Consider the following 12,065-nt stretch of genomic DNA (forward strand, 5'->3'; position numbering starts at 1 on the left):
GGAGGCTGTCAGGAGCAGCAGAGAGGAGGCTGTCAGGAGCAGCAGAGAGGAGGCTGTCAGGAGCAGGAGAGGGGAGGATGTCAGGAGCAGCAGAGAGGAGGCTGTAAGGAACAGCAGAGAGGAGGCTGTCAGGAGCAGCAGAGAGGAGGATGTCAGGAGCAGGAGAGAGGAGGCTGTCAGGAGCAGGAGAGGGGAGGATGTCAGGAGCAACAGAGAGGAGGCTGTCAGGAGCAGAAGAGAGGAGGCTGTAAGGAACAGCAGAGAGGAGGATGTCAGGAGCAGCAGTGAGGAGGATGTCAGGAGCAGCAGAGAGGAGGCTGTGAGGAGCAGCAGAGAGGAGGCTGTCAGGAGCAGCAGAGAGGAGGATGTCAGGAGCAGCAGTGAGGAGGATGTCAGGAGCAGCAGAGAGGAGGATGTCAGGAGCAGCAGAGAGGAGGCTGTCAGGAGCAGCAGAGAGGAGGCTGTCAGGAGCAGCAGAGAGGAGGATGTCAGGAGCAGCAGTGAGGAGGATGTCAGGAGCAGCAGAGAGGAGGCTGTCAGGAGCAGCAGAGAGGAGGCTGTCAGGAGCAGCAGTGAGGAGGATGTCAGGAGCAGCAGAGAGGAGGATGTCAGGAGCAGGAGAGAGGAGGCTGTCAGGAGCAGCAGTGAGGAGGCTGTAAGGAGCAGCAGAGAGGAGGCTGTCAGGAGCAGCAGAGAGGAGGATGTCAGGAGCAGCAGAGAGGAGGATGTCAGGGGAAGCAGAGAGGAGGATGTCAGGAGCAGCAGAGAGGAGGCTGTCAGGAGCAGCAGAGAGGAGGCTGTCAGGAGCAGCAGAGAGGAGGCTGTCAGGGGCAGCAGAGAGGAGGATGTCAGGAGCAGCAGAGAGGAGGCTGTCAGGGGCAGAAGAGAGGAGGATGTCAGGAGCAGCAGAGAGGAGGCTGTCAGGAGCAGCATAGAGGAGGATGTCAGGAGCAGCAGAGAGGAGGCTGTCAGGAGCAGCAGAGAGGAGGCTGTCAGGAGCAGCAGAGAGGAGGATGTCAGGAGCAGCAGAGAGGAGGCTGTCAGGGGCAGCAGAGAGGAGGATGTCAGGAGCAGCAGAGAGGAGGATGTCAGGAGCAGCAGAGAGGAGGATGTCAGGAGCAGCAGAGAGGAGGCTGTCAGGAGCAGCAGAGAGGAGGCTGTCAGGGGCAGCAGAGAGGAGGATGTCAGGAGCAGCAGAGAGGAGGCTGTCAGGGGCAGCAGAGAGGAGGATGTCAGGAGCAGGAGAGAGGAGGCTGTCAGGAGCAGCATAGAGGAGGATGTCAGGAGCAGCAGAGAGGAGGCTGTCAGGAGCAGCAGAGAGGAGGCTGTCAGGAGCAGGAGAGGGGAGGATGTCAGGAGCAGCAGAGAGGAGGCTGTCAGGAGCAGCAGAGAGGAGGATGTCAAAAGCAACAGAGAGAAGGCTGTCAGGAGCAGCAGAGAGGAGGCTGTCAGGAGCAACAGAGAGGAGGCTGTCAGGAGCAGCAGAGAGGAGGCTGTCAGGAGCAGGAGAGAGGAGGCTGTCAGGAGCAGCAGAGAGGAGGCTGTCAGGAGCAGGAGAGGGGAGGATGTCAGGAGCAGCAGAGAGGAGGCTGTCAGGAGCAGCAGAGAGGAGGATGTCAGAAGCAACAGAGAGGAGGCTGTCAGGGGCAGCAGAGAGGAGGCTGTCAGGAGCAACAGAGAGGAGGCTGTCCGGAGCAGGAGAGAGGAGGATGTCAGGGGCAGCAGAGAGGAGGATGTCAGGAGCAGGAGAGAGGAGGCTGTCAGGAGCAGCAGAGAGGAGGCTGTCAGGAGCAGCAGAGAGGAGGCTGTCAGGAGCAGAAGAGAGGAGGCTGTCAGGAGCAGCAGAGAGGAGGCTGTCAGGAGCAGCAGAGAGGAGGATGTCAGGAGCAGCAGAGAGGAGGATGTCAGAAGCAACAGAGAGGAGGCTGTCAGGAGCAGGAGAGGGGAGGATGTCAGGAGCAGCAGAGAGTAGGCTGTCAGGAGCAGCAGAGAGGAGGATGTCAGAAGCAACAGAGAGGAGGCTGTCAGGAGCAGCAGAGAGGAGGCTGTCAGGAGCAACAGAGAGGAGGCTGTCAGGAGCAGCAGAGAGGAGGCTGTCAGGAGCAGGAGAGAGGAGGATGTCAGGAGCAGCAGAGAGGAGGATGTCAGGAGCAGGAGAGAGGAGGCTGTCAGGAGCAGCAGAGAGGAGGCTGTCAGGAGCAGCAGAGAGGAGGCTGTCAGGAGCAGAAGAGAGGAGGCTGTAAGGAGCAGCAGAGAGGAGGCTGTCAGGAGCAGAAGAGAGGAGGCTGTAAGGAACAGCAGAGAGGAGGCTGTAAGGAGCAGCAGAGAGGAGGCTGTCAGGAGCAGCAGAGAGGAGGCTGTCAGGAGCAGGAGAGGGGAGGATGTCAGGAGCAGCAGAGAGGAGGCTGTCAGGAGCAGCAGAGAGGAGGATGTCAAAAGCAACAGAGAGAAGGCTGTCAGGAGCAGCATAGTGGAGGCTGTCAGGAGCAACAGAGAGGAGGCTGTCAGGAGCAGCAGAGAGGAGGCTGTCAGGAGCAGGAGAGAGGAGGCTGTCAGGAGCAGCAGAGAGGAGGCTGTCAGGAGCAGGAGAGGGGAGGATGTCAGGAGCAGCAGAGAGGAGGCTGTCAGGAGCAGCAGAGAGGAGGATGTCAGAAGCAACAGAGAGGAGGCTGTCAGGGGCAGCAGAGAGGAGGCTGTCAGGAGCAACAGAGAGGAGGCTGTCAGGAGCAGGAGAGAGGAGGATGTCAGGGGCAGCAGAGAGGAGGATGTCAGGAGCAGGAGAGAGGAGGCTGTCAGGAGCAGCAGAGAGGAGGCTGTCAGGAGCAGCAGAGAGGAGGCTGTCAGGAGCAGCAGAGAGGAGGCTGTCAGGAGCAGCAGAGAGGAGGATGTCAGGAGCAGCAGAGAGGAGGCTGTCAGGAGCAGGAGAGGGGAGGATGTCAGGAGCAACAGAGAGGGGGCTGTCAGGAGCAGCAGAGAGGAGGCTGTCAGGAGCAACAGAGAGGAGGCTGTCAGGAGCAGCAGAGAGGAGGATGTCAGGAGCAGCAGAGAGGAGGCTGTCAGGGGCAGAAGAGAGGAGGATGTCAGGAGCAGCAGAGAGGAGGCTGTCAGGAGCAGCATAGAGGAGGATGTCAGGAGCAGCAGAGAGGAGGCTGTCAGGAGCAGCAGAGAGGAGGCTGTCAGGAGCAGCAGAGAGGAGGATGTCAGGAGCAGCAGAGAGGAGGCTGTCAGGGGCAGCAGAGAGGAGGATGTCAGGAGCAGCAGAGAGGAGGATGTCAGGAGCAGCAGAGAGGAGGATGTCAGGAGCAGCAGAGAGGAGGCTGTCAGGAGCAGCAGAGAGGAGGCTGTCAGGGGCAGCAGAGAGGAGGATGTCAGGAGCAGCAGAGAGGAGGCTGTCAGGGGCAGCAGAGAGGAGGATGTCAGGAGCAGGAGAGAGGAGGCTGTCAGGAGCAGCATAGAGGAGGATGTCAGGAGCAGCAGAGAGGAGGCTGTCAGGAGCAGCAGAGAGGAGGCTGTCAGGAGCAGGAGAGGGGAGGATGTCAGGAGCAGCAGAGAGGAGGCTGTCAGGAGCAGCAGAGAGGAGGATGTCAAAAGCAACAGAGAGAAGGCTGTCAGGAGCAGCAGAGAGGAGGCTGTCAGGAGCAACAGAGAGGAGGCTGTCAGGAGCAGCAGAGAGGAGGCTGTCAGGAGCAGGAGAGAGGAGGCTGTCAGGAGCAGCAGAGAGGAGGCTGTCAGGAGCAGGAGAGGGGAGGATGTCAGGAGCAGCAGAGAGGAGGCTGTCAGGAGCAGCAGAGAGGAGGATGTCAGAAGCAACAGAGAGGAGGCTGTCAGGGGCAGCAGAGAGGAGGCTGTCAGGAGCAACAGAGAGGAGGCTGTCCGGAGCAGGAGAGAGGAGGATGTCAGGGGCAGCAGAGAGGAGGATGTCAGGAGCAGGAGAGAGGAGGCTGTCAGGAGCAGCAGAGAGGAGGCTGTCAGGAGCAGCAGAGAGGAGGCTGTCAGGAGCAGAAGAGAGGAGGCTGTCAGGAGCAGCAGAGAGGAGGCTGTCAGGAGCAGCAGAGAGGAGGATGTCAGGAGCAGCAGAGAGGAGGATGTCAGAAGCAACAGAGAGGAGGCTGTCAGGAGCAGGAGAGGGGAGGATGTCAGGAGCAGCAGAGAGTAGGCTGTCAGGAGCAGCAGAGAGGAGGATGTCAGAAGCAACAGAGAGGAGGCTGTCAGGAGCAGCAGAGAGGAGGCTGTCAGGAGCAACAGAGAGGAGGCTGTCAGGAGCAGCAGAGAGGAGGCTGTCAGGAGCAGGAGAGAGGAGGATGTCAGGAGCAGCAGAGAGGAGGATGTCAGGAGCAGGAGAGAGGAGGCTGTCAGGAGCAGCAGAGAGGAGGCTGTCAGGAGCAGCAGAGAGGAGGCTGTCAGGAGCAGAAGAGAGGAGGCTGTAAGGAGCAGCAGAGAGGAGGCTGTCAGGAGCAGAAGAGAGGAGGCTGTAAGGAACAGCAGAGAGGAGGCTGTAAGGAGCAGCAGAGAGGAGGCTGTCAGGAGCAGCAGAGAGGAGGCTGTCAGGAGCAGGAGAGGGGAGGATGTCAGGAGCAGCAGAGAGGAGGCTGTCAGGAGCAGCAGAGAGGAGGATGTCAAAAGCAACAGAGAGAAGGCTGTCAGGAGCAGCAGAGTGGAGGCTGTCAGGAGCAACAGAGAGGAGGCTGTCAGGAGCAGCAGAGAGGAGGCTGTCAGGAGCAGGAGAGAGGAGGCTGTCAGGAGCAGCAGAGAGGAGGCTGTCAGGAGCAGGAGAGGGGAGGATGTCAGGAGCAGCAGAGAGGAGGCTGTCAGGAGCAGGAGAGGGGAGGATGTCAGGAGCAGCAGAGAGGGGGCTGTCAGGAGCAGCAGAGAGGAGGCTGTCAGGAGCAACAGAGAGGAGGCTGTCAGGAGCAGCAGAGAGGAGGCTGTCAGGAGCAACAGAGAGGAGGCTGTCAGGAGCAGCAGAGAGGAGGCTGTCAGGGGCAGGAGAGAGGAGGCTGTCAGGAGCAGCAGAGAGGAGGCTGTCAGGAGCAGGAGAGGGGAGGATGTCAGGAGCAGCAGAGAGGAGGCTGTCAGGAGCAGCAGAGAGGAGGATGTCAGAAGCAACAGAGAGGAGGCTGTCAGGAGCAGCAGAGAGGAGGCTGTCAGGAGCAACAGAGAGGAGGCTGTCAGGAGCAGCAGAGAGGAGGCTGTCAGGAGCAGAAGAGAGGAGGATGTCAGGAGCAGCAGAGAGGAGGATGTCAGGAGCAGGAGAGAGGAGGATGTCAGGGGCAGCAGAGAGGAGGCTGTCAGGAGCAGCAGAGAGGAGGCTGTCAGGAGCAGCAGAGAGGAGGATGTCAGGAGCAGCAGAGAGGAGGATGTCAGGAGCAGCAGAGAGGAGGATGTCAGGAGCATCAGAGAGGAGGCTGTCAGGAGCAGCAGAGAGCAGGCTGTCAGGAGCAGCAGAGAGGAGGATGTCTGGTGCATCAGAGAGGAGGATGTTAGGAGCATCAGAGAGGAGGCTGTCAGGAGCAGCAGAGAGGAGGCTGTAAGGAGCAGCAGAGAGGAGGCTGTCAGGAGCAGCAGAGAGGAGACTGTCAGGAGCAGCAGAGAGGAGGATGTCAGGAGCAGCAGAGAGGAGGCTGTCAGGAGCAGCAGGGAGGAGGATGTCAGGAGCAGCAGAGAGGAGGCTGTCAGGAGCAGCAGAGAGGAGGCTTTCAGGTGCAGAAGAGAGGAGAATGTCAGGAGGAGCAGAGAGGAGGCTGTCAGGAGAAGCAGAGAGGAGGCTGTCAGGAGCAGCAGAGAGGAGGCTGTCAGGAGCAGCAGAGAGGAGGATGTCAGGAGCAGCAGTGAGGAAGCTGTCAGGTGCAGAAGAGAGGAGGATGTCAGGAGCAGCAGAGAGGAGGCTGTCAGGAGCAGCAGAGAGGAGGATACCAGGAGCAGGAGAGAGGATGATGTCAGGAGCAGGAGAGAGGAGGATGTCAGGAGCAGCAGAGAGGAGGCTGTCAGGAGCAGTAGAGAGGAGGATGTCAGGAGCAGCAGAGAGGATGATGTCAGGAGCAGCAGTGAGGAAGATGTCAGGAGCAGCAGTGAGGAAGATGTCAGGAGCAGCAGAGAGAAGGCTGTCAGGAGCAGGAGAGAGGAGGATGTCAGGAGCAGCAGAGAGGAGGATGTCAGGAGCAGCAGTGAGGAGGATATCAGGAGCAGGAGAGAGGTGGATGTCAGGAGCAGCAGAGAAGAGGATGTCAGAAGCAGCAGAGAGGAGGATGTCAGGAGCAGGAGAGAGGAGGATGATAGGAGCAGCAGACAGGAGGATGTCAGGAGCAGCAGAGAGGAGGATGTCAGGAGCAACAGAGAGGAGGATGTCAGGAGCAGCAGTGAGGAGGATGTCAGGAGCAGCAGAGAGGAGGCTGTCAGGAGCAGCAGAGAGGAGGCTGTCAGGAGCAGCAGAGAGGAGGATGTCAGGAGCAGCAGTGAGGAGGATGTCAGGAGCAGCAGAGAGGAGGATGTCAGGAGCAGCAGTGAGGAGAATGTCAGGAGCAGCAGAGAGGAGGATGTCAGGAGCAGGAGAGAGGAGGCTGTCAGGAGCAGCAGTGAGGAGGCTGTAAGGAGCAGCAGAGAGGAGGCTGTCAGGAGCAGCAGAGAGGAGGCTGTCAGGAGCAGCAGAGAGGAGGCTGTCAGGGGCAGCAGAGAGGAGGATGTCAGGAGCAGCAGAGAGGAGGCTGTAAGGGGCAGCAGAGAGGAGGATGTCAGGAGCAGCAGAGAGGAGGCTGTCAGGGGCAGCAGAGAGGAGGATGTCAGGAGCAGCAGAGAGGAGGCTGTCAGGAGCAGCAGAGAGGAGGCTGTCAGGAGCAGCAGAGAGGAGGCTGTCAGGGGCAGCAGAGGAGGATGTCAGGAGCAGCAGAGAGGAGGCTGTAAGGGGCAGCAGAGAGGAGGATGTCAGGAGCAGCAGAGAGGAGGCTGTCAGGGGCAGCAGAGAGGAGGATGTCAGGAGCAGCAGAGAGGAGGCTGTCAGGAGCAGCAGAGAGGAGGCTGTCAGGAGCAGCAGAGAGGAGGCTGTCAGGAGCAGCAGAGAGGAGAATGTCAGGAGCAGCAGAGAGGAGGCTGTCAGGAGCAGCAGAGAGGAGGATGTCAGGAGCAGCAGAGAGGAGGCTGTCAGGAGCAGCAGAGAGGAGGCTGTCAGGAGCAGCAGAGAGGAGGCTGTCAGGGGCAGCAGAGAGGAGGATGTCAGGAGCAGCAGAGAGGAGGCTGTCAGAAGCAGCAGAGAGGAGGCTGTCAGGAGCAGCAGAGAGGAGGCTGTCAGGAGCATCAGATAGGAGGCTGTCAGGAGCAGGAGAGAGGAGGCTGTCAGGAGCAGCAGTGAGGAGGCTGTAAGGAGCAGCAGAGAGGAGGCTGTAAGGAGCAGCAGAGAGGAGGATGTCAGGAGCAGCAGAGAGGAGGATGTCAGGGGAAGCAGAGAGGAGGCTGTCAGGAGCAGCAGAGAGGAGGCTGTCAGGGGCAGCAGAGAGGAGGCTGTCAGGGGCAGCAGAGAGGAAAATGTCAGGAGCAGGAGAGAGGAGGCTGTCAGGAGCAGAAGAGAGGAGGCTGTAAGGAACTGCAGAGAGGAGGCTGTAAGGAGCAGCAGAGAGGAGGATGTCAGGAGCAGCAGATAGGAGGCTGTCAGGAGCAGGAGAGAGGAGGCTGTCAGGAGCAGGAGAGGGGAGGATGTCAGGAGCAGCAGTGAGGAGGCTGTAAGGAACAGCAGAGAGGAGGCTGTCAGGAGCAGCAGAGAGGAGGCTGTAAGGAACAGCAGAGAGGAGGCTGTAAGGAGCAGCAGAGAGGAGGATGTCAGGAGCAGGAGAGAGGAGGCTGTCAGGAGCAGAAGAGAGTAGGCTGTAAGGAGCAGCAGAGAGGAGGCTGTAAGGAGCAGCAGAGAGGAGGCATTCAGGAGCAGCAGAGAGGAGGCTGTCAGGAGCAGGGGAGGGGAGGATGTCAGGAGCAGCAGAGAGGAGGCTGTAAGGAACAGCAGAGAGGAGGCTGTCAGGAGCAGCAGAGAGGAGGATGTCAGGAGCAGGAGAGAGGAGGCTGTCAGGAGCAGGAGAGGGGAGGATGTCAGGAGCAACAGAGAGGAGGCTGTCAGAAGCAGTAGAGAGGAGGCTGTAAGGAACAGCAGAGAGGAGGATGTCAGGAGCAGCAGTGAGGAGGATGTCAGGAGCAGCAGAGAGGAGGCTGTCAGGAGCAGCAGATAGGAGGCTGTCAGGAGCAGCAGAGAGGAGGATGTCAGGAGCAGCAGTGAGGAGGATGTCAGGAGCAGCAGAGAGTAGGATGTCAGAAGCAGCAGAGAGGAGGCTGTCAGGAGCAGCAGATAGGAGGCTGTCAGGAGCAGCAGAGAGGAGGATGTCAGGAGCAGCAGTGAGGAGGATGTCAGGAGCAGCAGAGAGGAGGATGTCAGGAGCAGCAGAGAGGAGGCTGTCAGGAGCAGCAGTGAGGAGGATGTTAGGAGCAGCAGAGAGGAGGATGTCAGGAGGAGGAGAGAGGAGGCTGTCAGGAGCAGCAGTGAGGAGGCTGTAAGGAGCAGCAGAGAGGAGGCTGTCAGGAGCAGCAGAGAGGAGGATGTCAGGAGCAGCAGAGAGGAGGATCTCAGGGGAAGCAGAGAGGAGGATGTCAGGAGCAGCAGAGAGGAGGCTGTTAGGAGCAGCAGAGAGGAGGCTGTCAGGAGCAGCAGAGAGGAGGCTGTAAGGGGCAGCAGAGAGGAGGATGTCAGGAGCAGCAGAGAGGAGGCTGTCAGGGGCAGCAGAGAGGAGGATGTCAGGAGCAGCAGAGAGGAGGCTGTCAGGAGCAGCAGAGAGGAGGCTGTCAGGAGCAGCAGAGAGGAGGCTGTCAGGGGCAGCAGAGAGGAGGCTGTCAGGAGCAGCAGAGAGGAGGATGTCAGGAGCAGCAGACAGGAGGCTGTCAGGAGCAGCAGATAGGAGGCTGTCAGGAGCAGCAGAGAGAAGGATGTCAGGAGCAGCAGTGAGGAGGCTGTCAGGAGCAGCAGAGAGGAGGCTGTCAGGAGCAGGAGAGGGGAGGATGTCAGGAGCAGCAGAGAGGAGGCTGTAAGGAACAGCAGAGAGGAGGCTGTAAGGAGCAGCAGAGAGGAGGATGTCAGGAGCAGGAGAGAGGAGGCTGTTAGGAGTAGGAGAGGGGAGGATGTCAGGAGCAACAGAGAGGAGGCTGTCAGGAGCAGAGGAGAGGAGGCTGTAAGGAACAGCAGAGAGGAGGCTGTAAGGAGCAGCAGAGAGGAGGCTGTCAGGAGCAGTCAGGAGCAGCAGAGAGGAGGCTGCAAGGAACAGCAGAGAGTAGGCTGTAAGGAGCAGCAGAGAGGAGGATGTCAGGAGCAGGAGAGAGGAGGCTGTCAGGAGCAGAAGAGAGGAGGCTGTAAGGAACAGCAGAGAGGAGGCTGTCAGGAGCAGCAGAGAGGAGGCTGTCAGGAGCAGCAGAGAGGAGGCTGTCAAGAGCAGGAGAGGGGAGGATGTCAGAAGCAGCAGAGAGGAGGCTGTCAGGAGCAGCAGAGAGGAGGATGTCAGAAGCAACAGAGAGGAGGCTGTCAGGAGCAGCAGAGAGGAGGCTGTCAGGAGCAACAGAGAGGAGGCTGTCAGGAGCAGCAGAAAGGAGGCTGTCAGGAGCAGGAGAGAGGAGGATGTCAGGAGCAGCAGAGAGGAGGATGTCAGGAGCAGGAGAGAGGAGGCTGTCAGGAGCAGCAGAGAGGAGGCTGTCAGGAGCAGCAGAGAGGAGGCTGTCAGGAGCAGAAGAGAGGAGGCTGTCAGGAGCAGCAGAGAGGAGGCTGTCAGGAGCAGAAGATAGGAGGCTGTAAGGAACAGCAGAGAGGAGGCTGTAAGGAGCAGCAGAGAGGAGGCTGTCAGGAGCAGCAGAGAGGAGGCTGTCAGGAGCAGGAGTGAGGAGGCTGTCAGGAGCAGCAGAGAGCAGGCTGTCAGGAGCAGCAGAGAGGAGGATGTCAGGAGCAACAGAGAGGAGGCTGTCAGGAGCAGGAGAGAGGAGGATGTCAGGGGCAGCAGAGAGGAGGATGTCAGGAGCAGGAGAGGGGAGGATGTCAGGAGCAGCAGAGAGGAGGCTGTCAGGAGCAGCAGAGAGGAGGCTGTCAGGAGCAGAAGAGAGGAGGCTGTCAGGAGCAGCAGAGAGGAGGCTGTCAGGAGCAGCAGAGAGGAGGATGTCAGGAGCAGCAGAGAGGAGGATGTCAGGAGCAACAGAGAGGAGGCTGTCAGGAGCAGGAGAGAGGAGGATGTCAGGGGCAGCAGAGAGGAGGATGTCAGGAGCAGGAGAGAGGAGGATGTCAGGAGCAGCAGAGAGGAGGCTGCAAGGAACAGCAGAGAGGAGGCTGTAAGGAGCAGCAGAGAGGAGGATGTCAGGAGCAGGAGAGAGGAGGCTGTCAGGAGCAGAAGAGAGGAGGCTGTAAGGAACAGCAGAGAGGAGGCTGTCAGGAGCAGCAGAGAGGAGGCTGTCAGGAGCAGCAGAGAGGAGGCTGTCAGGAGTAGGAGAGGGGAGGATGTCAGGAGCAGCAGAGAGGAGGCTGTCAGGAGCAGCAGAGAGGAGGATGTCAGAAGCAGCAGAGAGGAGGCTGTCAGGAGCAGCAGAGAGGAGGCTGTCAGGAGCAGCAGAGAGGAGGATGTCAGGAGCAACAGAGAGGAGGCTGTCAGGAGCAGGAGAGAGGAGGATGTCAGGAGCAGCAGAGAGGAGGATGTCAGGAGCAGGAGAGAGGAGGCTGTCAGGAGCAGCAGAGAGGAGGCTGTCAGGAGCAGCAGAGAGGAGGCTGTCAGGAGCAGAAGAGAGGAGGCTGTCAGGAGCAGCAGAGAGGAGGCTGTCAGGAGCAGAAGATAGGAGGCTGTAAGGAACAGCAGAGAGGAGGCTGTAAGGAGCAGCAGAGAGGAGGCTGTCAGGAGCAGCAGAGAGGAGGCTGTCAGGAGCAGGAGAGGGGAGGATGTCAGGAGCAGCAGAGAGGAGGCTGTCAGGAGCAGCAGAGAGGAGGATGTCAGGAGCAACAGAGAGGAGGCTGTCAGGAGCAGGAGAGAGGAGGATGTCAGGGGCAGCAGAGAGGAGGATGTCAGGAGCAGGAGAGGGGAGGATGTCAGGAGCAGCAGAGAGGAGGCTGTCAGGAGCAGCAGAGAGGAGGCTGTCAGGAGCAGAAGAGAGGAGGCTGTAAGGAGCAGCAGAGAGGAGGCTGTCAGGAGCAGCAGAGAGGAGGATGTCAGGAGCAGCAGAGAGGAGGATGTCAGGAGCAACAGAGAGGAGGCTGTCAGGAGCAGGAGAGAGGAGGATGTCAGGGGCAGCAGAGAGGAGGATGTCAGGAGCAGGAGAGAGGAGGATGTCAGGAGCAGCAGAGAGGAGGCTGCAAGGAACAGCAGAGAGGAGGCTGTAAGGAGCAGCAGAGAGGAGGATGTCAGGAGCAGGAGAGAGGAGGCTGTCAGGAGCAGAAGAGAGGAGGCTGTAAGGAACAGCAGAGAGGAGGCTGTCAGGAGCAGCAGAGAGGAGGCTGTCAGGAGCAGCAGAGAGGAGGCTGTCAGGAGTAGGAGAGGGGAGGATGTCAGGAGCAGCAGAGAGGAGGCTGTCAGGAGCAGCAGAGAGGAGGATGTCAGAAGCAGCAGAGAGGAGGCTGTCAGGAGCAGCAGAGAGGAGGCTGTCAGGAGCAGCAGAGAGGAGGATGTCAGGAGCAACAGAGAGGAGGCTGTCAGGAGCAGGAGAGAGGAGGATGTCAGGGGCAGCAGAGAGGAGGATGTCAGGAGCAGGAGAGAGGAGGATGTCAGGAGCAGCAGAGAGGAGGCTGTCAGGAGCAGCAGAGAGGAGGCTGTCAGGAGCAGAAGAGAGGAGGCTGTAAGGAGCAGCAGAGAGGAGGCTGTCAGGAGCAGCAGAGAGGAGGATGTCAGGAGCAGCAGAGAGGAGGATGTCAGGAGCAACAGAGAGGAGGCTGTCAGGAGCAGGAGAGAGGAGGATGTCAGGGGCAGCAGAGAGGAGGATGTCAGGAGCAGGAGAGAGGAGGATGCCAGGAGCAGCAGAGAGGAGGCTGCAAGGAACAGCAGAGAGGAGGCTGTAAGGAGCAGCAGAGAGGAGGATGT

This window comes from Ranitomeya imitator, chromosome 3 (assembly GCF_032444005.1).
Source record: "Ranitomeya imitator isolate aRanImi1 chromosome 3, aRanImi1.pri, whole genome shotgun sequence".
Classification (NCBI taxonomy): Eukaryota; Metazoa; Chordata; class Amphibia; order Anura; family Dendrobatidae; genus Ranitomeya; species Ranitomeya imitator.